General features: G+C 51.5%; 1 protein-coding gene across 1 annotated transcript in view; it reads left to right on the forward strand.

The window, feature by feature from the left end:
* The first annotated feature begins 9,159 nt into the window (after window positions 1-9,159).
* ARHGEF9 (Cdc42 guanine nucleotide exchange factor 9) overlaps window positions 9,160-24,903 on the forward strand; it is a 207,029-nt gene continuing 191,285 nt past the window's right edge. The window contains 1 exon segment of the mRNA XM_032701633.1: window positions 9,160-9,294. The gene's annotated coding sequence lies outside the window, so the exon portion shown is untranslated.

Below are 24,903 nucleotides of genomic sequence, written 5' to 3' on the forward strand. Positions count from 1 at the left end.
TACAGGGGAAGGATCACTTCCCTGCTCCTGCTGGCCACGCTGTTCCTGATGCAGGCCAGGATGCCATTGGCCTTCTTGGCCACCTGGGCACACTGCTGGCTCATGTTCAGCCTCCTGTCGATCAGCACCCCCAGGTCCCTTTCCGCCTGGCTGCTCTCCAGCCACACTGTCCCCAGCCTGTAGCGCTGCAGGGGGTTGTTGTGGCCAAAGTGCAGGACCCAGCACTTGGCCTTGTTGAACTTCATTCCATTGGAGTCAGCCCATCTCTCCAGTCTATCCAGGTCCCTCTGCAGAGCCCTCCTGCCTTCCAGTAGGTCAACACTCCCTCCCAACTTGGTGTCATCTGCAAATTTGCTGATGATGGACTCAATCCCCTCATCTAAATCATCGATAAAGATGTTAAAAAGGACTGGGCCCAGCACTGACCCCTGGGGAACACCACTGGTGACCGGTCGCCAACTGGATGCAGCTCCGTTCACCAGCACTCTCTGGGCCCGGCCCTCGAGCCAGTTCCTGACCCAGCACAGAGTGCCCCTGTCCAAGCCGTGGGCTGCCAGCTTTTCCAGGAGTATGCTATGGGAGACAGTGTCCAAGGCTTTGCTGAAGTCCAGATAGACACATCCACAGCCTTTCCCTCATCCACCAGGTGGGTCACCTGATCGTAAAAGGAGATCAGGTTGGTCAAACAGGATCTGCCCCTCCTAAACCCATGTTGGCTGGGTCTGATCCCTTGTCCATCCTGTAGCTGCTGTGTGATTTCACACAGGATAATCTGCTCCATAACTCTGCCAGGCACCACAGAAACATATAAATAATGAAACATAAACAAAAAATACATATATTTATGGTTTTTTCACCCATACTGCTACTCTTCCTGTTATTTTAATCCTGTATTGATCCTGCATGTTCCTCCTCCCTATTTACTACAAGAAATTACCCCACAACAGTGAATCACGAAGCCAATATTGCTGAGGGTATCACTTGTTCCATGGGGGCTGGAGTGTGTTAATCATCGAAGCTCTGCACTGGGGGTGCTGGAGGTCCCCCCTGGCTGGGCTTTGAGAGCAGCTGGAGGGATGGCACAGCAGGAACCATCCCACTGTGGTGCTGGATGAAGGAACTCCCATCCATCACCTCCAGCCACCCTGGATGGTCCCAGAGCAGCTCAACAGTTCACTTCCTCAACAAGACTTTCCTGGGGATTGTGGCTCCACCTTCCCACTCCAGGAGGAGCTGGCGGGACTCCAGACAACCCTTCCAAAGTCTGTTTGGGATGGTTGTGCTGCTGCTGTGAAGTTTAAAAGCCTGCTCTGGAGAGAGCCAGGGCTGGAAGCTGCGGGTCAGTAACCTCCTGCAAACAGGAGGTCCAGGATTTTCAGAGGGTATTTGGCATCTGAGGAAAATTTCCAAGGCAGGTGGGAGACTCTCCATTGCTCTGAAGGCTTTTGTTTGGAATCCAGTGTTTTCTTTGGGAGGGTTTTCCCTCTGGCAGCAGTAGGTGAAACTCCACGGCCCAGGGGACTCGGAGTAGGCTGGATAAATACATAAAATGTTTCTTTTAGGCTTAAACCCCCAGCACTGGGTGCTGGGACCCTCCACTCTCCCCCACTTTTCCTGCTGAAGCAGCACCACTGCAGATCCCACCAAGCAGATGGATCCCTGGGGGATATATCTGGAGGATCTGGAGATGAAAGGGCTCTCTGACAGCACTCCTCTGTTTTCCACCTCCCTGCAGCATCAGTAAAGCTTAGCTATGCTTTTTTCCTGATCCCACCAGTGTGACCATGGCTGAGCAGGAGCCATCCCAGCAGGGAGGGTGGGCTGGCAGCTCTGCCAGGCTCAGCCTGGTGGCTGCAGAAGGCTCTGCCTGGATCCCTGAGCTGCTCCAGAGTGGGAGTGAGTCACGCTGCAGAAATCTCCCCAGGGCTGTTCCTGCCTTTGGAGATCGTGCCCATCTCCAACGTGCACGTTGGGACTGGTTGGAGCAGAGTTTTAACTGGGTTAATGGTTTGGGTACCCCAGTGCTGGGGGAGCTGGGCTGGGCTGAGAGCATCGCTCCTCTCCTGGGGGGCTCCTCTCCTGCCCACCTTCCCCCTGCCTCGGGCTCTCCCTCCTTCTTCCAGCTCTGATCCCCAGCCTGGCAGAGGGTAGTGGGCTCCCAAATGCCAGCCCCCTTCCTGGAGCTGTGTGGCTTTGGGCTGAGTGACAGCAGTGGGAGGAGACTGTCACCGAGGACATGTCTCCTCCCAGGGAGCGACAGTCAAGGATGGACAAGGTGGTTCACCTGGGAACTGCTGGGAAATGGGGCTTTTGGTCCCACTCTGTGAGGGTGACTTTGTCTGCCTCCCCTCTGCTCCCTCTGACACCCTGAGTACCAGCAGCATTTGCTTTACAAACACAGGAGACCTCTGTGCTTCCTCCACAAGAGAAATCAATGAGATTGCAGGAGATTTGACATTTAAAACAGTTTTTAACGTTTTTAACGCAGTTTCCAGAATCTCAACTTGGGGAAATTTGGGTGTTTCTCAGATCTTCCCTCAGTGCTGTTTTCCTGAGGGGTATTTGCAGTGCCAGCTGCAAGGGACAGGGGTTCTCTGTGTTTTGTGAGTGGATCCCCCTGGTTCCATCCCCTCCTGGTGGCTGTTGGGGCGGGTGCTGGGACGCTGGAGCCCCAGCCCTGGCTGTGCTATTAATAACCCCCCCCAGCGAGACTGCTGAGCCAGAGGAAACGAAGGAAATGAAGTTAATACATGGAAATGTTTCCTTGTTTTCCCACTTGCTGCTTGGGGCTGGCCTGTTGCTCCCTGCCCTTCTTGCCCAGCCCAGGCTGTGGCTGAGCTCAGTGGCTGGATGGTAGTTCTGGGAGTTTGGGAGAAAGTATCAAAGAATAGAGATTCTGGGTGTACCAGAGGAAAAAGGACTGTTAAGGCACATTGGAGCTGCTTAGAAAGAGGGAGAGGGGTTTAGGGAGCTGTTCCTTGAGGTGGAAAGGGCACCTTTACCCATGGATTTGGGGGATTTTTGCCAGTTCCTTGCAGGAGCTGTGTGGTACATGGAGCCTGGGAAACCAGCCTGCGCTCAGGGGACAGGCTCTGCAGGGCTGGGGTGATGCTCTGTGACTCAGCCTGGCCACGCTTCCCCTGCCGTGGCTCTGCTGGCAAGTCCCTTCCTGCAGCCACCAAGGGCAGGTTCTGCCCTGCCCTGCCCTCTCCAGGCACACACAGTCCTCAGATGCATGGCTAACCCCCCCCCGCCACGACTCCCTCTCCCACCTCTCTGTCCATTCCTGAGCAATCCTGCCCTTCTCCAGGTGGACCCCTGGCCCTCCTTCCAGCTGGGGAGGCTGCTTGGGTGATGCTTCCCTGGAGGCTTGGGCCAGTAACTTTGGCTTTATTGCAAAAGACAGAGAAAGAAAAAACAACCCAGGCCAGACACACAGCAAGGTGACTGTGGGATGGCTCCTTCCCAGTTAAGTTGGACGTGCCACACCGGTCTTGATAGTATTAAGCTTAAATAGACTTTTTCTGATAGCAGAAGTTCAGCTGTGTGGACACTGGTTACACGACAGGATTATTTGTTATGGCACAACTTACATTTCAAATGAAAAGAAATTAGTACCATTTACAGTATCTCAAGAAAAACCTCCCTTGAATGGTAACTTCCTTTCCAGTATTTTGAGGTCTACAAGATGCATTTAGAAATTTACTATGGTGGAAAATGAAGACACCTTAAATTGGAGAAGGGAGGCATGTTGGTTTGGGGTTTTTGTTAATTAATTGCTGCAACATTGTCCTTCAGGTGGCTGAGGAAGTTTCATATTTTCTTTAGACATAATTAGATACTGAAGCTCTTGCAGAACAACTTCGATGCTATAAGAATTTATCCTTTCCTCCAGATTTCCCATCCTTAATTTGCTTCCCCCTATGGTTTGCCACCTCCGGGCTCTGAGGGTGTGGGTGATGCTGTGAGGGCTCCTGTGTTAGTCCAGGAACTCACTCCCAGTCTCTTTCCTCTCCCTAAAAAATTACACTTGCAGAGGAGAGGAATAAGCAAGGCCCAGGGCAAGATTAGGAGTCACCCCTGAATAAACGGTGGGTTGGTTCGAGGGGACAAGGAGACAATGAACCCTCATTACAGCCCCAATCAGGAGTTAATGAGTGTGGTTTGGTGCTCCAGAGCTGAATGTTTCTCTACCCCATACTCCAGCCATTAAAACTTTAAATGGGAGAGAAAACAGTCTCTGCTCTCTGCTGTGGGTGGACCTGCCTTATCTTGGATGTGCAGCTGGAACCTGAAAGGAAACCAAGCCCTGGGGTGATGGGGTGCTCATGCATCCATCCCCTGCCCAGGTCACCTCCCTTTGCACCCACTCTGGTGAGAGGGAAGCCAAAGGGCTGAGCCTTATTTAAGCTGTGCAATTAATGCTGCTGCTGGGCACACTGGGCTGTGCCTCCCAGCCCACTGTCCTTCACTTGGCATCACACCGATGGTGGCTCAGGGGAAGCTGTCCCCACCCACGTCCCTGAGCTCACCAGGGCCACCTCACCCAGCCTAAGGGTCACTTCATGAACTCATTGTAGGCTCTAAAGGTGAGTTTTGGGCTAAGCCATCCAGTGCCTGGCTCCTTTGAGTCCACACACCAAGATCACTTGAGCTTCACCCTGCCTTGTTATGGGTGTTTGTCTAACCTGGGAGCACAAGGGAACACCAGGAAAACACCCAGGTGGGGAAATTGCCTGGATTTAGGAGGGTCTGTACTTGGGCTTGGCTCCCAAGTGTGGGAGGGTTGGATGTTTCTCCCTTCAAACACACAGGTGGGAATATCCAGCTGCTGCACAAGGGAGTAGGGAAAAGAGAGCAGAGATGCTGAGGGAGCTGAGCAGCCCCATGTACTGTGGTGGGGGACTTGGAGGGGGGTTGAGTAGTTGGGAATTGCCTGGGATTCCCTGTCCGGGATCAGGGCAAGGGGTGACGTGCTAACCAGGCAAAATCCGCCTGGGAACAGTCTCACTTCAGCTTTCCAGCTGTGGTGGGAGGATGCTGGGAGCAGGTGTCCTATCTCAGCTGAAACTATTTGAGCTGAATGTAATAGAAAATGAAAGCAGACAACAAACCAGATGCTGCTGGAACCTTACAAAGGTAAAAGATAAGGAATAAACTAGGAGTATGGAGGCACTTAACTCTTCTGGGAGGAAGGAAAGAGCCTTTAACACCTGGTCACGGGGTCTGAATTAAAAATGAGGGTCTGTGATGTTGTGTTTTCTTTGATTTCGGTGCACAGACCACGTATGAAGAGCTATGAGACTGACGGTTGGCTACAGAGAGTGGAAAGGACTGTAGGTTATGGGATGGGGGCAACTAGCCATCCCTCCACTGGACACCGGCTAGAAGAGGCTGCTGATATGATCTATTTCTTCTCAAACAATGGGTTTTGCAACCCACTCCTGACCCAACCCAGCTGTAAATCTGAACCTCTGCAGAAGCCTGAGGTCTCCCTGACAAGGCAGCTGCAGTTCTGTGGGGCTGAGCTCCCCAGAGGCATTCCTAGTAGGAATTCCTAGTAGGAATTCCTAGTAGGAAGCAATTGGGATGTCTTGATTAGAGAAGCACGTTTTCTGACTCCTTCATCACTGCAGAAACTTGTTTGGGTTTCCAAGAAGCTGCTCATTCCTTATCACTTTTGTTTAGTGTTCTTCTCACTTCAGAGATATCTAAGGAGTCCTGTTTAGGTGGCCCTGGGGGAGTTATGTCCTTGGATGGCATCTGACTGGGAGGGCACCACATTGCCTGTGGCCCCAGCCGAGCTGCCTGAAGCAACCAACTTTTGCTACACCAGGAAAAATAATTCAATAAGCCAGTTCAGCATCTACTGGGCTTTCTTCACCCTCATCAGTCCTGGTAGCCCTTAGGGCTGGTAATCTGCTGATGGGCTCAGGTAGAACCATGGAATCACAAACTGGTTTGGGTTGGAAGGGACCTTAAGGCTCATCTACTTCCACCCCCTGCCATGGGCAGGGACACCTTCCACTAGCCCAGGTTGCTCCAAGCCCTGTCCAGCCTGGCCTTGGACACTTCCAGGGATGGGGCAGCCACAGCTTCTCTGGGCAACCTGTGCCAGGGCCTCACCACCCTCACAGGGAAGAATTCCTTCCCAATATCCCATCTAACCCTGCCCTCTGGAAGTGGCAAGCCACTCCCCTTGTTCTGTCCCCCCATCCCTTGTCCCAAGTCCCTCTCCAGCTCTCCTGAAGCCCCTTTGGCCACTGGAAGGGGCTCTCAGGTCTCCCTGGAGCCTTCCTGCACCATGGTCACCACTACAGGAGCAGCCAAGGAGGTCTGGAGCACCTCCTGTACAGCAGGTAAGTGCAGGGGGTGTTTCTGATCAGTCACAAGTTCAGGGCCTGCTCCAAATCTCAGAGATTTTTGACCTAAATTGATTTTAGCTGAAGACAATTGAAGTAATACTGTCGGGAGGACCAGGAAAGAGGGGAAAGGAATTACCTCATGCAGCACACCTTTGGCTTGTAAAGGCGGCTATTGGCAGGTGCTGATGTAGGAGAGGGAAGGAAAGCCTTGTGTGGAAAGTTGTTTGTTAAAATTTACGGGCTGATACATCATCAGAGCGGGGGCTTGGGGGGTAAAAGGGCTGGAGGGTGTGAGGTGTTACCCTTGTCCCTGGGAGATGCACACACGGGCGCATCAGCATTGCTGCCCTTGGATTTTGTGCTTGTTGTGATTTTTTTTTTTTTTTTTTTTTTTAATACATCTGAAAGTTTCCTTCAAGCCAAGCTTCTGAAACTGTGTGATCTCCTCAGGCTTTCACCTTTTCTGGAAAAGTGAGCTTTAGCTGCTTTCCACAAGGAGGAAAACAGGAGATGTCACAGCTTAATGTTCCAAGAGGGAATAGGAAACACAACCCAGGGAAGAGCCCCCATTTTCACAGCTCAGTCCCATGTGTCTGACCCCCTAGGACAGGCAGCACAGCCTGTGTGGGGCTGCCTGGGCTTGTTTTTCTTCATGCAAGGTGTTTATGGGATGGGGAGGGGGCTGGATGTGGCACCAGCAGGGCTGAGCTTTTCGTTGGCAGAAGCATCAGCCACCAGGAGGATGCAAACAGCCTCCAGTGCCACCATGCCACGTTGCTGTTCACTCCGTCAGACATTGGGGGTGACCCATCTCCTCCTTGGAAGAACCAGGGTGGAATTTTGGCCCTCAGAGTAACTCCCCATGATTGGGTCAATGGCATAGAAGGTTAAGGAGCTTCTTGCTGCCTGTGCCCAAAGGTGTTTCTCTGGGTTTGATGTGTCATTGAAACGATCAGAAAAACAGGTGGAAAACTCTGTGCTGGTGCTATTCCATGGAGTGATTGATATGATGATCCCAATTACACTTAATTGTGGTTATCCTATTAATAACAGCCTCGTTCTGAGGCACACACCTGCCTCTTCATAGGAAACATTGCTAATATAACTTAAAACACCAATTACGTGCGATGGAAAAGCAGCAATTATATCCACTAACCCTTGCCTAAGTAATTATTTAATTTCCCTCTAATGTTTTTAATGTTATAAAGGCTATTTCTTAAAACAAAAGCAATTCTTGTGATCTCCTATTTCACGTCAGGGAACACCTCCAGATTGGGCACTGATGGGAAGCACTGTTGGGTTTGCAGGGATCTCTGGAGAGAGGGATGCATGGGTGGGGCAGGAGAGCTCTGCTTGGTTATAAGCTTTTTCCAAAAACTTCGTGGATGTGGCACTTGGGGATATGATTTAATGGTGGGCTTGGCAATGCTGGGGGAACAGTTGGACTTGGTGGTCTTAGAGGGCTCTTCCAACCCTAATGATTCCATGATTCTGCGGGCAATGGGGTGGTAAAGCTCAGTGCCTGTTTCACCAGGTGTTTGTGGTTGGCAAAGGAGTAATTTGAAGCATCTGATCAAACCCAAACAATCTGTTTTTGCCCATGTGAGTTTGTGGCTGTGTAGAAAGTCTTCTCTCCAGGCAGGAGAAAGAAGGGGTCTTCCTTCCAGAGAGAGGGAGCAAAAGAAGCCGGAAAGAAGAAAACGGTGAGCCCAACCTGTGATGGCAAATTGGGAGTAAGAAGCCTGGGTAAAATCGAGGTAAGTTTTAATTCCTGCCCATTTAGGCTGTTCAGTAGTGATGGAGGAGCTGGTCTAGGTGTGCCTGAGGCAGAGTGTCTTTCTGCCACCGTGGAACGGTTGCATTGGAATGGACCTTAGTGATGATGTAGGGCTGGGGGTCGTGAGCCCCCCTGGAAGGGGCCTGCCACCTTTTGGGGGGCAGAGCCCTCTGTGCCACATTCCGGCGCCTCACTCTCCTCCTGCACCAGGGCCAGGAGGTGCGTGGGACGGGACGGGGCTGTGGCCGCGCTTCCTCCGATTGTTCTTATCGCGGCAGCGGGGCGGGCGGAGAGCGGCACGGCCGGGGACACGCAGGGACAGCAGGGACACCGCCCCCGTGGGCTGCGGTGCGCGGGGGCAAAAAGCACCTTCCATCCCAAAGCCCGGGGCAGGGGATCGCCCCGGTGTTGTCCCGCGTTCGGGGCGGGCGGTGCCGCGTTAAGCGGCGGGCGGGGGGGCCAGGCCGGGCCCGGGCGGCTCCGCGGGCTCCGAGCAGCGCTCCGAGCTCTCGTTTCTGGCCGTCGGGGCTGTGTCTGCGGGTGCGGCGAGCGGCGGCCGGCGCCGGGCGGGCCGGGCTGGGGCTGCGGGGATGCGGAGCGGCGGCGGCGGAAGCAGCGCGGCCCGAGCCGGGCCCCGCGGGCGCCCCCCGCGCCCCGCTGCCCGCGGGCGGCCGCCGGCCCCGGGGGCGGCCCGAGCCCGCTCCGGGGGGCCCCCTGAGCTGCGGGGGCCCGGGCTGGGCCCGGGGCCGGCGGGGAGCGCGGCGGGAGCAGGTCCGGGGGCGGCCGGGCACCCCCTCCGCCGGCTGGTGTCGTTTGCTGACTTCACTTTCTCTTGGAGCATCTCGCACCTTTAGCCGCGTTTTAAAACTTCTTTTTATTTTGTTGTTATTGGTTTTTTGTTATTGGTTTTTTGTGGGTTTAATTTTTGTGGGTTTAATTTTTTTGTATTTTTAAATTTTTTTTTATAGTTTTATTTTTCGGGGGTGTTTTTAATTTTGTGTATTTTTGAAAAATTTTTTTGCAGTTTTATTTTTTTCGTATTTTTTTTTTTTTTTTTTTTAAAAAACATTTCAAACTTCCCGACGCTAGCGCAAGAGTTGCCCTGATTTGCCGGGATCGCGTGAGCGTGCGGCGCCGAGGCCATGCGGTGAGGTAAGAGCGGGAACTAGGATTAGGACTGGGATGGGGATCCCCGACCCCCGCCCCAGTGCCGGGGACTCGCAGGGTGAAGGGTCGCATTACTCCTCGTTGTATTCTGGTCCCATAAATACGTGTCGCCCCCTCGCAGGTACCTGCGGAACAGACCTTCCTGCGCCCCGCAATGATCGCAAAGCCGCGGAGTTCAGATTGGTTTCGCAAAACCCCTTTATATAACATCATGTGGGAATCTTTTTCTTTGTTAGGTTTTTTTTGGCTTCGTTGAGATGCTGAGGAAGCACCAGCGCGAAGCCGAGCCGGGCAGATCCTGCGCGGCCCCCGGGTCCGGGTTTATTTTCCGTGTGTGTTAGAATCCAGCGGTTTTGAGACCGGTTTACCCCCGGTGTGAACTCCGAAGAACTGGGTCATTGCTCACCCGGGCTGATTCAGGGCGTGTTTGAGTCCAGGAGAACATTTCTGTGGGCTGTGGTGGGAGTTTTTTTTGGTGGGAGGGTTCGCTGCTTGCAGGTTATAGTGGTCTCGGGAATCGACGGGGCAACCTCGGTGAGAAAGTCTTACTCGGGTGTTTAAAGAGTCTCGCTGGAGAGTTCCCGTTCCCATCTCCACCTCTGTGGTTTGTTTTACACCTGAACGTTTATGAGATGAGATGTTTCAAAATACAGGGATTAATGGCTGATATCACCTCCTTGCTCCTCCCTCGTATTTTGTTATAAAACAAGGCACGACTCCTTCCCCCAAGTGAGGACGGATCACGGCAAAACCGGCACCAGCTCCGTGTTCCAGTGGCACCAGGCTGCGGGGCCGACTTCGATCACACCTCACACGGGGCCGTGTGGGAGTAGGTATTAAACCCTCGGTGGATCCAAACTGTACTGTGACCGTTTAAATCAAATATTTATGGAATGCTGCTTACTCCTTCCACGGCATCGTCACTCACTGGCTCGGGGAAAGTAAAAGTGCACAATTTCCGTCTGTTACAGTCAGTTGACAGTCCCAGGGCAGGGGAAGCTTTGCTGGAGCCCCTGTGCAGAGGGTTTGGGGGTCCTACTCGCGTGCCGAGGGTGCCCGGCGCTGGCAGGACGGCTCATGCCAGTGGCATTCAGTCCCTGATTGAGCAAGTTACCAGACAGGCACGGGGAGTGCCGCGTTTCTGCTCTTGCCAGCTGGTTTTCCTGGAATGAATTAATACGGTTTCTGTGTGTTGCTGTAAGGAGAAGCTGAGCGGGGTGGTCGTTGTCGGGCTGGAGAGGGGCATGTTGACTGCCCGGCATCAGTGGTACCCAGGGAGGGTATGGACTGAGAGCCACTCGGAGCAAGTCTCTGTCCCTGTGTCACCAGTGGCTGACGTGTCCCCACTGCGGTAGGGACGGGACGCTGAGTGGCCTCGGGGTGGGCGCTGTCGTTCAGAGAGGTTGGCAGGGGCCTCGCTGCTGTTCTCCTCCTGCCCCGGGGGACATGTCCCAGAGCTTGGCTGGCTACTGGTAGGCTCTCGGGTGGTGGCTTCAGGCCAAGTGGGACATGAGCCTGGTGGTCCAGGCTGCTCAAGGGAGAGGAGAAACAGGTAGGGGCCTCAACTTGTGTGCAAGCCAGGGAGGGAAAATGCATCCTCTCCTTGGGGCAGCCTCCTGATGAGGTTAAGCTGGAAGTGCTGCGGAAAGCTCTGCTTTGGGAAGATGAGTCTGAAAATTGCAGTTCCTGATCCTGTGTACTACAAGTCCCCGGTTGCAACAGGTTGACTTTCTGGTCCTTGTGTTCACTTTGGTTTATCCATACCTGTTGCAAATGTTATTCTCTCCACCCTGGCTTCCCAAGCACCGGAGTCTCCTGCGTGCTGTTACTGCACGTTTTCCTGAGCACTGATTCCTTGCAGCCATCCTGCTCAGTGGGTTTTTATTCTTTCCAGCTTGCAGGCTCCTGTGAAGCTTCCAGGTGAAGCATGAGAATGAGTTTCCTTTTCAACTTACCTTATTAAGACCTCTCAGAAATCGTATTGGGAATCCCAAGGGCATGAGGTCAGGAGCTGAAAACTCCCCAGCTAATAACTGCAACCTGGTGACACCTGCAGCAGTTATTTCTGTCTGTGTTCACCCAGCTTTGTTTATGTCTTGTGATCCCAAGCACTTCCCCAATTTTTGCACTAATATGAGCTGATTTAATAAATTACTCTGCCTGAAGATGGGCGGGTGCTGCTTCCACCCTGGGCTCCTCCAATGGGATGGGTTCCTGCTGGCACCCACAAGCCAGGGATGTGACCACGTGTGGCCTCCTGCCAGCCGTGTTACAGGGCATAAGCATCACCAACTTTGATTTTTGTGGGGCATTCTTTATTAAAGGTTTGTTGTATTTGGCTTTCTTGCACCCAACACGCAATAGCTGTGGAAAGGAGGTAGTTTCTCTGTGGTGCTAACATTAGGACACAGTATTAATTTTCCGTTAAATGGACAGATTTATTGGAGTTTTCTTTATCTGCACACCCGAAAACCTGCGTTAGAATTTGCCAGAAGGGGCATTTTGGAAACATCATAAAGGATTTTGTAACGGGGAGTTGGGCAGGGAGAGCTCTGCTGGATAATTAGGCAGCGATGCACGTCTGGGAACACAGACTTGTGGGGAAGAGTTCCCTCATATAACAAAGTTATGTGCACCTGAACACTAACAAATGAATTTTGGGGTGTTGTGTGTGGAGGGCTGAGTACAGGGAGCCCAGTTCCCTGTCCCACTGCAGCCTACTGGGCCACCAAGTAGTCGTTAAAATAAGAAACTATGGAGTAGCCTTGGATTTTTTGTTTTGTTTTTGTTTTTTTTTTCCCCCCAAGGAAGCCACTTTAAAATGCATTTTCCTACTGTCTCCTAGTGAATGTTTTTTTGCTGTTGGTTGACTCTGAGAGTTCTGGTGTTCTTGCATGTGGTTTCTCCACTCTTCCTCTCTGGAAAGAGGTTCTGGAGCCCACAGCTCTGCGTCTCCCTCTGTTGGAATGTGTTGCCAGGCTGCCTGTTGCTTGTCCTGACCCAAACCTGGCTCACATGGCCGGTAAAGCCCAGTCCTCCACTGTGCAACACCAGGGAGCTGTGCTGGGGCTGTGGGGGTTGGTGTTCTTGTATGGAGTGTGTGTTGGGCTTGGTGTCCCAATCAGTGTGTGCTTTCCGGCCTTGCCATATCTGTCCTCATCTCTCCTTCCCCATTTAAGGAGGCCTTCCTTAGTCCTGGGAATGAGGCTTTGCTTTCTTTATCCTTAAACATTGACCTGCTGCAGGTGACTCTTTGAAGAGGCTGGTGGGGGACAGTCCTCGTACTTTGGGATGCTCAGCCACAACTTTGGCTGTGGGAGCTGCTGCGTAGAGGGACACCTCATCCCTCTCTACATCCTCAGGGAGAGAGCAAGGCAGAGACAAGTTAGGTGAGCTGATGGAAGGAATGGTGTGAAACCTTGTTTCGCTTTACTATTTCCTCTTTGACATTGCCAGCTGCTGGGTTACAGTTTTTCCGGGGAAATTTGGCCTTTTTATCATGTATTGGCAGTATCTCTGGATGCTGTGTCTCTGCACAGCCTGTACTGATGTGCTTCACAGGAGTTTGTGCTTTATATGTGCTAAATCCAGTAGTAGGGGACTTAATTTAGCTAGTTCTGTTTGTTCCAGGAGGTCTCAATTGAGGTCCTGGAGCATCCCAAACCCTTCATGGTTGCTGCTGAGCCAGGCTTCAAGTGCAAGTCACCTGTTTAGTGAGCTTTTTCCTTTTGAAATAAATGCTGGGCTTTCTGCACATCCATGGCATAGTCTTCCTGGGCTGTGGGGAAGGTGGCAGAAATAGAAGAAACGCCTTCCCCCCCACCCCTCCCTTCTTCCTGGGCTCAACTTCACTCTCAGTTTTCTCCATCTTCTCCCCCTCAGTGGCTCAGGGTGATGGCGAACAGTGGCTATGGTCAGCTCATCACACTTTGTCTCTGCCCCTCTTCTCTCCTCAGTGGGAGGACTCCTCACACTCCTCCCCTGCTCAGCATAGGATCATCCATGGGCTTCAGGTGGATATCTGCTCCACTTTAGGACCAGAAAAACTCACAGAAACACTTTCTGTCCCTGTTTGAAAAGATTATAGGTAAATGAATGTACCAGCATTTGACAAGTGTTCTCAGCAGAGCTGGAGAGATGGACTGATGTGACTTTAGAAGGATGCTGAGTGTGTGAGGGTGGCCTCGTGTGCGCACACTGAGCATTGCGTCCTCTGCAGCTTCCAGGGTTCAGGATCCCCAGCCCAGGGAGGGAGGGATGGCACAGAGCCAAGGTGTGTGGTGTTGGCAGCTTCCAGCCTGGAGCTCTTGTGTCCTGCTGTTGGCTGGCAAGAGAAAACACTCCTGAGCTTGGAGCTGGTGGTGTCTGGTTGAGTGCTGGTTCAGTCCTTTCCCATTCATTAATAATTCTCCCCATCTCTCCCCAAATCCTCCCAGACCAGCAGAGCTGTGGAAAACTCAATTCCTGTTTTGCTGTAGGAGTTTGCCATTGGCTTTTCTCCGTGCTTGGGGTAGCAGGCTGTGTTGATCCCTCATTCGTGGTAGAAGCTCCAACAGGCTAACACTGGAGCACTTTGAATTCAATTGGTACCTCTGGTGTCTGATGCCATGGGTTGCTCTGTCCTTGCTGGACCCGTCCAATCTCACCGTGAGATGCTGAACTCCTGCACCAGGAGAGAGTGATGATCAGGTTCACCCTAGCTGAGCTGAGATCAGAGCCTCCCAAATCACAAAGCTGTCACAAGCTCTGCAGGACAATGAGACATCCATGGGAGAAAGCCACGTCCAGATGTTGCAAAAGGCTGATGTGAGAATGAATTATCCATAGCCATTCCTGGGCGGTTTCTGAGCCACTGGTGTGGTTTTCCCTGCTTCCCAGCCTGGGCTGGGTTGTGGTGCTTTGCTTGCTGCCCAAGCAGGGTCCCCAGGATGCTAGAGGAGCTGCCCTGGTGCTCTGTTCCTGTGGCAGTGCTTTCCGTGGTGTTTTTTCCCGGGAGCTGGCGCACGCCACTGCACAGGAAGTTCTGGTTGCACCATTATTGCAGAGTCTATTGTTTGGAGCAAGGGCAGGACTTGGTCTTGCTCACATCCTAAACGTCTTGCTGGGTTAAAAGGATGTTGTGGAGTATCTAGGGCGAAGCTCAGGGCTGGCGTCGTGCACAGCTCATGCTTAGCCCAAATCCCTGTGTTCTGCTCAAACTCACCCTTGGGTTTTTTCACAGGAAACCTCGGGTTAAGGAAAACTTAGAGTGATGCCGAAGTCAGGGCATGGCCCTCATTGCAGTTTGCAGCTTCTTGTGCTTAGCCTGCTCTGGCTGGTGAGTGGTGTGTTGCGAACACGTTGAGTGATGCAAAGTCAGGGTGTGTGGGGGATGCAGAACCCACCAAACCCTGCCTTTGGCATCCAGAACACGTGGCCTGGATGGCACAGGTGTGGGTGGGCAGGCAGAGCACGTGGCAGGCTCTGTTTTCACTCGCCGCAGCCTTGTGGCTGTGACCAAGGCCGCCTGTTAACCTGTCCGTGCCTCAGTGTCTTATCTGAGAGAGCTGCTCGACCTGTGTTGCTTCCACCTTGTTTTTTTCCCTTAACTAATCTTTGTGGCTTAGATGGTTGGCAGCGATAGCTGCGTTTCCCAGGCTGTGCTCTCTGGGTTGCCAAAGCTGCTCCTCACCTGTGTGAAGCCGCAGCTCCTCTCACACAGAGCAGTGTGTGATGTTTGGCTACAGCTTGGCAACACCATCAGGAGGATCTGAAAGCTTTGCTGTCCAAATTGTGCCCCCCTCTCTGGCTGCTCACACCTTGAGTTGCCCAGGCTCTCACTGGGTTTTTTGTTCACCTTTGGCTGCCATCCCAAAAGAGGGAAGCACCAAACTGGGGCAGGTGTAAAGATCAAAGCCACATGTGTGACATTCCTCCACCTCTGCACACCGGGGCGGAATTAAGCTTTGAATTTCCCATGGCTTTTTCTTGAACTTTTGCTGCCAAGTAGAGCCCTGGGGAGGCTGCACAGGCAGCCAGTCCCCACACACAGAGCTGCAGCAGCCTGTTCTGCACTGGGAGGGAATCTGCTGCTAGAGGCTTGTCCCGATCCAGGTGAGGAGGTGTGAGCCCCTCGGATCCAGCACCGGCTGGTGAGGGTGTCAGCAGGAGCTGCCTGGCAGCTCCTTTGCTGCCTGCAACAGCGGTGGGATCCTCACTGAACAGGCTGCAGTGTGAGGGCTCTGCTGTGGAGGGACAGGGTGGCGGAGCAGCCGTGTGCTGGCATGAGTAATGGGCACTGGGCAGGCTCTCGGAGGCGCCTGTGCGCCACGTGCCTGGTAGCGGGACGGGGAGCCTGGCAGCAGCCGGCTTGTGTCCCTCAGTCTGAACAAGCCACCCTGGCAGCGGGTGCAGCTCATCTGCTCTCGCTGTGCCCCTCACACCACGCTGGCACTGGGCAGCGGCTGATGCCACCCCGCTGGAACATGGGCTGGCACTGTCTGCCTGGGGCCTCCTGCACACTTGGGGGCTTGTGTGAGAGAGCCATTAATCAGTTTAAAGCTACCCTGTTTCAGTCCTGGGTACAAAAGATGCCTATTGTGTGTCCAACAATGGCAGTGTCTGCCCTGAGCTGGGGGACATGTGGCTGCAGTGGAGTGAGGTCACACAGCTCTGGAGCTGCCAGACTGAAGCTTCAAGCCGGGCAGTTGGGCTTCCCCACAGCACACCCAGCCTCCTTCACCACGCTGGAGCACAGGGTGCTCTTGGCTGGGTGGTGGCACCAGGGTCCTACCTGAGCTCGGGCAGCACAGCAGAGAGTGAGGGGGAGGAGGAGGCCATCACCAGGTTTTGAGCAGCTCAAGGAGTGGGTTTGCACTGAAAGGGCACTTCCCGTCAGCCCCAGAGCCCGTTACCAACTTCCCATCCCTCCCTGGAGCCACAGGGAGTTGGACAACATTCCTGGGTGCAGAACACATCCTGAGCTTGGTTTCCACACTGTATACTGGAACTTGGAAAAGACTGACAGCAGTGAGAGCAGGCGAGCAGCACACCCTGTGTCCCTTGGTGGCCCAAGCTGATGCCTGGATCACCTGCTTATGGATAACAGGGAAAGCTGGGAGAAACAGCAGGGCTCAGGGTGCTGGTGTCAGCATTTCCACATGGTGTGAACGTGGCTGAACGTGGTCCCATGGTGTGGTGTATGCTGGCAGGCTGGGCATGGCTGGGGTGAGTGCATGGGAGCCCATCTGAGCCCGGGGCATGCCCTCCACACCCACAGGGGGTAATGTCTCCGTGTGCTTTCCAGTGAGGTTTTACACCTCAGTGGCTGGTGAGTTTACTTTGTGTGGTGTAAGTCCTGCCAAAACAATTCCTTCCTGTTATTGCTCCTCGAGTTTTAGCGAAGCGATAAGAACCTTCTGCAGGGAGCTGGTTTCTCCCAAGGGCTCCTCCTGCTCTGAGCTGGGAGCTTTGAGCAGGGGTTCCCAGGGTGACTTTGCTAAATTCAAAGTTAGATTTAGGTAATGATGTAAGGAACGTCTGAGTATAGTCTGTGTAGAGGCTCTCCACAGCCAAATGGATCTGGTTTGTTTTGAGTGATATTTCCCATGAATTATCTCGTCATTTGCCCAGGAAGGAAGTTATGGATGGCAAAGACCTTGGTCTTACAGACAAGGCTTGTGTTAAAATACATTAAAATGAAAGATGAGACAACCTGGGGCTTTGCTGGACCAGGACTGGAGTTGAGAGAACATCCCAAGTCTCAGCTCTAGTGGGTTCAGCTGATGGTTCATGTTGTCACACCATTTTGTTTCCACTCCTGCAAAGGCAGATTTTGAAGGCCAGACCTAAAATATTCTAATGGGAGTGGAGGTGGATTTTAAACCCCCTTCTGCTTGATTTTTGATTCCTTTTGAGTGAATGAACTGAATCTAAAGCAGAGCCACCAGAAACACAGAAACCAAAGAATGGTTTGGGTTGGAAGGCCCTTAAGGAACATTTGTTCCAACCCTGTACCATGGGCAGGGACACCTTCCACCGGAAGGTTTGCTGGGTTCCAGGTGGTGCTGGAGTGGCCACGATTCCTTATGATAAAGGAACCATTCCAGGTTTCCTGGTGGCAAACCCAGCACCAGAGCTGGGAGAGCTCTGGCTGCTGCTGAACAGTCTGATGGAATTGAATAGGCTGCCCTCCTGTTCCTGAGAGGGGGCTGCTGAGAGCAAGGAAAACCAGGAAAAAAACGCAGTTAGTCACCAGGGTGAGTGCTGCCCCTCGGACAGGGTAGGGCATCACCTCACCTACGGAGAGGGAGTTGGGGGGGGGGGCAGGAGAAACGGGGGCCTCAGAAGCCTGATGCAAACATCTGAGCATTACTTTCAAAGGGAGCTCAGTTTCTCAGCTGGACTGTCCAGGGGACCTGCTGCCAGGTCTGATGTTGGGAACTGCATAATAAGTTGATGTTTGCAAACAGGAATCCTGCAGGAGGGATCTGCTGCAGGAAGAGCCAAGGCTTTGCTTTTCACCCTTCAGTGGTTGATATTTTCTCACTCTGTAAATTCTCCAAGGGCAGGCACTGCCTCTGTGGCCTTTCTCTGGTCCATAATTGGTCCCTATGACTTCTTGACATAAATAAGTTAAAGCCAAGCATTTAAATAAACTTTTAAGAAGATAATGAGTTGCATTAGTTAGAGATATTTGTTTAAAAGGGAACTAAAGAAATGCATTTAAGGGCAAAAGCCAGCCTGTGTATGACAGAGCTAGAAGCAGTTTTCTCCAGGATGCAGATTATTCTACAATTACTCATTAATGAAGTTCTTGCCTCTGAAGCGTTTGCCCTTGCCCAGAGCACAGGAGGAAGCAGTGGGTTGTATGGAAGCCCTGGGTGATCTGGGCTGGTATGTTTGTACTCCTTAATGCTCCTCTGTGGTCAGTGGGTTTTGTACCCATAAAGGATGAGGGCAATGCCACAAAAATGGTCTCTAGGAAGTACAGGAAGTCTATCCCTATGATTTCAGACTTCAACTTTCTGAGTAATAATTACTCTATATTCTTTCTAGGCACCTTCTTTGATTCCTGGAAAATTTAACTTTTATTTACAGCTGCAGCATAGATGTTTTTAACAAGACAGAGATGAAAACAGGAAAAAGAAGTTTTTTGGGCAGAGCTTTACTGCAGGATGCTGCAGGACAGCTCCATGGATCTGTGCAGTGCTGTGGCCAGGGGACAAAGACTGATTGCTGGATGCTCCTTGGGGCACTGTTCAGAAGACCAAAAGCATTGTCTGTCTTCCCTCAAACACACAAAAGGAGGTGCAACTTCTGCTGGAAGCAGGAAGGAGCCGTGGGTTTAGGTGGTGTTGGAGGAAGCCCTCTGTGCTGCACTTCCCTGGTTCTTTATATCCCCTTTGCTGCATGAGGGTAACAACACACTGCAAGGATGAATATTGAGACCCCTAATTGCAGTTTAGTTAGGCACCTAAATATGTGTTTGAGCAGGTCAGTGGGAAATCTGATTTTGATGCTTAAAGGCACAGCTTTCCTCCCTGGCAGTGGGAGAGGAGTTGAGGGAGCTGGGTTAGGAGTATCTTTGGGATGGATGGATTGTGAGCATTTCCTGAGTGTGCAGGAGGGTTTCTAGAGAAGCTACAATCTGGGACAAGATCTTCTGCAAAGAGTCCAGCGAAGTACCCTTGGAGCCCTGTGTTAATCTGCTCTTTTGCTGATGGTAGTAAGCTGGGGTTCAGCCTTGTGCAGCTTAAATTGTGATTTCTAGCTATTGGGGTATGGGAAGATCATGTTTTGAGCTGGTTAAATAACAGCTGGATTTGAACTGGCGGCTGTGGAGCTGCATTCCTGTAGAGATGGGTGAGAACTTTGTGTTCATGGAATCAAAATGTCTTGAGTTGGAAGGGACCCATGAACATCATCGAAGTCCTGCTCCTGGCTCTACACAGGCCAGCTCCAAAAATGAGCATATAACCCAGCTCACAGATGAGATGCTTAATTATTTTCTCTCTTCATTTGCTCCTTCTCTGCTCTTGCATCCATCCCTTGTTGAGGGAGCCAGAGGAGTGCAGCTGGGAGGGAAGTTCAGCATAGGCTTCTTTCAGGATTGGAAACAAACTGAACGTGGGTGAATGCCTTGGTGTGAGGATCACAAAGATTGATTTTCTTTGGGTGCTTCTCTTGCTGCCTCATTCCTGCCTTCCCTGGGCCTGTTTTGTCATCCACTGAGAGCCATGGGCAGAGCAGTCACTGTCTGATGTGTTTCTGTATCCACAGGCAGGATCGAAGCCCCTGTGCCAGGGGTAGCTCTTTCCAACTCTTCCCAGTTGCCACCTCTTTCAGGGAGATTACTTTTGACACGCTGTGTCAGGTTTCTTGATTTTCTTGCTGCAGGTAGTTGTGAAATAGTGGCTGTTCTGCAAGTGCCGTTGCTGGGATTGGCACTTGTTGCCTGCTGGAGGAGGGAGAGTATTTAAAGACACACAAGAAAAGGAGCGATTAAAGTCCATGGAAGATCCCTCTGGTTCTGTGGAATTGAGTTTTGCTCAAGTTTTCTTAAAAAACCTTTTTTTTAAGCACGTCTCTGTTTCCTCTGAAGGAAGAAGGGGTCACTTTTTCCACTGCTGATGAGTGGTGAATCACAGTGGTTGTGGGAAGGTGCTGTCACTGGGACCAGTAGCCTGTCAAAGTATTTGCTGTCTTCACCCTGATGTCTTCAGCCCTTGTGCCAAATGGTTGGGTATGAGCATGGCTCAGAGTGCACTTTTGATGCTTCTTGAGTGGGATGGACAGGAAGGCTTGACTCCTTAAAGATTTTTATTCCCATATAGCCTATGTAGGGGAGAGCCCAGTCATTGTACTATGGGAAGGAAATGTGAAAGCACGAAGCAAAGACACAGCATATGACCGGTAAACCTCGGCGCTGAGTGCTGGCTCCAGCCAAATACAAGACACCACCGGGCTGGAGTAACATCCAGAGAGCTTTTGTGAAGGCTGGCAGTGCTAGGGAGCTCCCTGGGAGCTTGGGCTGGTCCTGCCCTGCCTGTGCAGGCAGGTCGAGCTGTGTGGGAGTTCCTGCAGCTCCTGCACCAGCTGAACAGGGTTTGAACCCAGTCCCTGAGCAAACACAAGCCACTGTGCCATGGCTCATTGTGGGCTGGTCCTGTCCCTCCATAGGATGCATGTCCTTGCAGAACATATATATTTATCTTTTCCAAGGCATGCTGCTGGATTTGCAGCCCGGTGCCTGGCTGCTGTGGAGTTCCAGGGCTCTCCAGAACTAAGGGCAGGTATCACTGCTGCTCAGCATTTGCTGAACACTGTAACCTAGAAAGCATTCAGGTCTGTGTGATGGCAATCCAGCATGTTGTTTTTTTGGCATGATAGCAGTGTTTGGATATTCGTGCAGTGCAATTTCCTGCAAAAACTAGATGTTGCTTGCACGTGTTCCTGGACTGTTTGTGCTTTTAAAGCACGGGTGAAGATGCAGGTGTGCTGGGTCATCCTTGAGTTGCAGTGGGGATGCAGTGGGCACTTTCAGGGTGACTGGTCCTCTCCTATCCTGCTCATGGCTTTTTTTTAGTCCTTTACCACTCATAGCAATAAATTCACTTGCTGTTGAAAAAGATTCATTGGAGAGACTATAGAATATACAGAATATAGAAGAGAGTGAAATAGAAAGATGCCTAGTACTTTGGAATATAATCCCCAGCTCCTTGTAAAAAAAAAAAAAGAGATTCAGGTTTTATTCCATAAATAATGATGAAGAGAACCTTTAGCTGCTCCTGCTCTGCCAAGTTTTTTAACCCTAAAAAAAGGGCTGGGTGGATCCTTGAGGAGGGCAGGGTGGGAAGGCGGAGGAGACACCTGTGTGTGCTCAGCCCCATCCTGGGGGCCGGGATGTGTGGCAGGAGGTGAGAAAGCTCCTCAGCAGTGATGGTAATTGAACCCGATGCTGGTTCCCGGTGCTCGGAGCTGCCTCACCCAGTGCAGCGTGGCTGGCTGGAGTGGGGCCCTGGAGCATGAGGAATGTGAGCTGACAGCCCCTTTTGCAGGGCAAAGCCACGCTAGTGAGACCGTGCAGCAATCCAGACAGGGATGTGCTCCCAGTGTCCGCCCAAACTCGGCTTGTTTGGTTTAGTGTCCGTGTTGGATCCTCACAGCGGGCTGGCCCTGGCAGACTGTGGGTTTGAAGCCTTGGGTTATGAGCTGTGCATGTGAAGAGCAGCTCTGCTCAAGCTGGACTGCACAAATATACGGTAACACCTACAACAGCCACCAAATCTAGGCTCTGAACATCACCCATGTGCCCCTAGTTCCTGCAGAGCATCACTATGTGTCTCCCTGGGCTGATTGGGCACTCCTGGATGGGTTGTCACTGCTCTGGAGGCAGATAAGGATGGGGTTTGGTGTTGCTGTGGAGGAGGAAGGCAGGAGAAAGGTGTCTGCATGTCTGGGAGGCACCATGTGACTTTTGAGACTTCTGTGCCAGCCTTGTGAGGGAGAAGTAAGGTGTCAGACCCCCAAAGCTCTGTGCCTCTCTGGGGTTGAAAAGCCCCAGTGCAAGAGCTGCCAGGCACGACGGCATCACCGTGCTTTTCTGGAAACATGAGGTTAGGTTTTTTATGTGCCTAAAGGCAATTTTTATTCGAGGCTGCCTGTCTTCCTGAGCTGGATATCCTGGACTGTAGCAATGGCTGAAGGCACATCGGGTATCTTGGGCCTGTTTGGAACATCCAGCCTCCAAACACCCAGAAACCGGGGGTGATTTTACTTGAAAGCAGTGCACAAGACTCCTAAAGGAATTGTGACACTTCTACACTTCCACCTGGGGCTCTAAAGTGAGACTTGACAGCAATTTCAGAGCATGGCAAGGAGATACCTCACCTTGTATCAGAAGGCTTTGCTTTGAGAGTTGGATTTTCCATAGTGTGGTGCTTGGGGGGGTGAACCCCAGCTGTCCAGTCCTGTGCTCGTATGGTTGTGTCAAAGTACTCCAAGAAAAAGGGCACGGGGGGAAAGGAGTGCGGGGAAATCCACCTGTGTATCTGCCTAAAAGGAATGGGTTACTTGGTCTGGAGGTAGAAATAGGGCTTGGAGGGAGGCAGTTAAGTACATGTGAGATGCTCTTTGACATCACCAGGGCCATGTAAGGGAGTGGCTGAGTAACATGCTGAAAAATTCTTTGAAATGCTTGAGCAGAACGGGTTGCTTCATGTGCTCCCAGTCTTTGCTTGTGACTTTGGGACCAGTGTTGGCACCCAGCTCTTTGTTTCTAATCCTGATCTGAATGTGCTGAACATACATGAACACAGAATCACAGATTGGGAGGTCTGTAACTATGGCAATATCCTACAAACGTGACCCTCAGTGTTGGCATTGGTGAGCTGCCTTGTAAAGATGGCACTTATTTTTTCTAGTAGTAATTCCATGTCAAAGAGGAAATATAAATAAACTCCCCAAACAAAAGAAACAAGGAAAAAATAATTCTTTCAAACATTTGAGCAGGAACAATAGGGTAGGATATGCACTCTCTGGGGAGGGGTAATGGCTGAACCGATAGGAGCACAGTGCTGCCTTGCTCTGTAACTAGTGCAGACCTTTGCTCAACTGAGGATTATTTATAGCAAATGTTATGGCAGAAGCATGTGTGACCTGTAGGCTCCCGGCGAGGGGAAGAGCTTTCCTGTACTGTCTCTGTATACAATAGACAATTATTTAGACACTATCTTTGTCTCAAGATATAAACAATTAAGTGCTGGCTACTGATTTCTGCCCTGATGTTCAGCCCACGGGCAGCCATGCTTTCTTGCTTAAGGATTTATGGAGAAGGAAAGGATTTTTAAGACATACCACATCTGTAATGTTCCTGAGGCATCTCCACTAAACTGACTAACTGGGATGCAGAGTAAGTCACAAGCATCATGAAGCGTTGCCTCCCAGCATCCTCCTGAAGGATGGCTTGGTGTTGAGCTGGCATTAGTGAGGTGTGTATGGGTGTAGACCCCTGAATCAGCCTGTTCCTTGTGTTAGCTCATCACTGTGGTATTAGAGTACCTACATATGCTACTGGATAGTAATTAAGTGTTCTTACGTATAATAACTACTTTCAACTGATTCCTGAGCAGCTTAAATAATCTACATGTAATGGCAGATATTTCTGTATTACAGTGACCACAGTTGGTGCCAAATAGCTGGGGAGGTTGGGGGAAAACAGCTGTTGTGCATCAAAACATCACCTTTTTCTGGCAGAGGATACTTTTTCAGGCTCCTTCATTTTGTTGGGAGTCCCTGGGTGTCGATATTGAACAGATCCTTTGGACCTCTTTGATACTTACCTCAGTTTATTTTCTGTAGAGCAGAAGAATTTAGAATTGCAGAGCAGGGGAAATGGAAGTGTGCAAGGGGTGATGCTGCCACGGGTCAGTGGGCAGAAGGTGTATCTGCAGTTCCTGGGTCAGCTCTGCAAGGGTGGAGGAACATTTAGCACAGGTACAGTGCCAAAGCTGCCTGAGCTCTGTGAGAGGCTGTTCTGAAATTCGCCATCAGCAGGAAACTAATCTGTTGTATGTTCATCGTTTGATTCCAGTTAACACGGGCTTTTTTCCTTGAGTTTCTTCTGTTCAGTTTGGCACAAGGTGCTCTCTCCCCTTTCCTGTGCAGGCACTGTGTGTATAAAGCTGTTCCTGGCTTAGTGGAAGATTCTAGAGCTCAGTGTGCTGCAGAGCCCAGGGCTGGTACCCTGGAGGTGCCTGGCACCCCTCTGCACTGCCCCCCCATCTCAGCAGGCCCACCAAGCCCCCAGCGTGGAGCTGCTGGTGTTTGCTGTGAGCTGGTCCCTCCCCTGGCAGCACCAGCACAAGCCCAGGTTGTCTGACAGATGCAGTCGAGCAACTCTCTCTCTCTCTCCCATGGCCTCAGGCAAGATTCTCCTGCTCTAATTTCATTGTGTTTAGCCACCACACAAACTCTAAAGCTCCCTGAAATGGGAAGGAAGTAATGTTTAAATTATGCATGAGTGAACTGATTTACTCAGCCTGGAGTTTTGAGTTCCGTCCTTGTGAATACAGGGCTGGAACTGTCTGTCTATGCATCCATCCGTCTGCCCACTGGAGATTGAATTAACAGGAGCACAAATGCAGATCCAGGACTGTAAAAGCTTTGCCTTAAACCAGTGTAAACTGTGTGGGGCAGATGCTTGCTGCCACAGGGAATGCAGCATGTTTGCCTGCTGTTAATTTGTCTGGTAGTCTGCCCTCAGTGATGGAGGAGGCCATTGCTGCAGGGTCCCTTCAGCCACTAGGCAGTGGTGTTGTCACCATCACTGGTAGTGTTCAAAAAATGTGTGGATATGGCACTTGAGGACGTGGTTTAGTGGTGAACATGGTGGTGGTGCTGGGTTGACTGTTGGACTTGATGATCTTGGAGGTCTTAACTATTCTGTGATTCTTAAACTCATTGTTTTGATAAGGTCTGTCCACTCCTGACTGAAGAGGGATTCAGATTGCTCTCCTGCTCCTAATGAGGGGGTTTAACTTCCTGTGTAACGTATTTTGCAGAGCATGTAAAACGCTGGTTCAATTCTATGGTCCCTTCCTACGGGCACCGGCT

The sequence above is a fragment of the Chiroxiphia lanceolata genome, chromosome 14 (genome assembly GCF_009829145.1).
Source record: "Chiroxiphia lanceolata isolate bChiLan1 chromosome 14, bChiLan1.pri, whole genome shotgun sequence".
In the NCBI taxonomy this organism is placed as follows: Eukaryota; Metazoa; Chordata; class Aves; order Passeriformes; family Pipridae; genus Chiroxiphia; species Chiroxiphia lanceolata.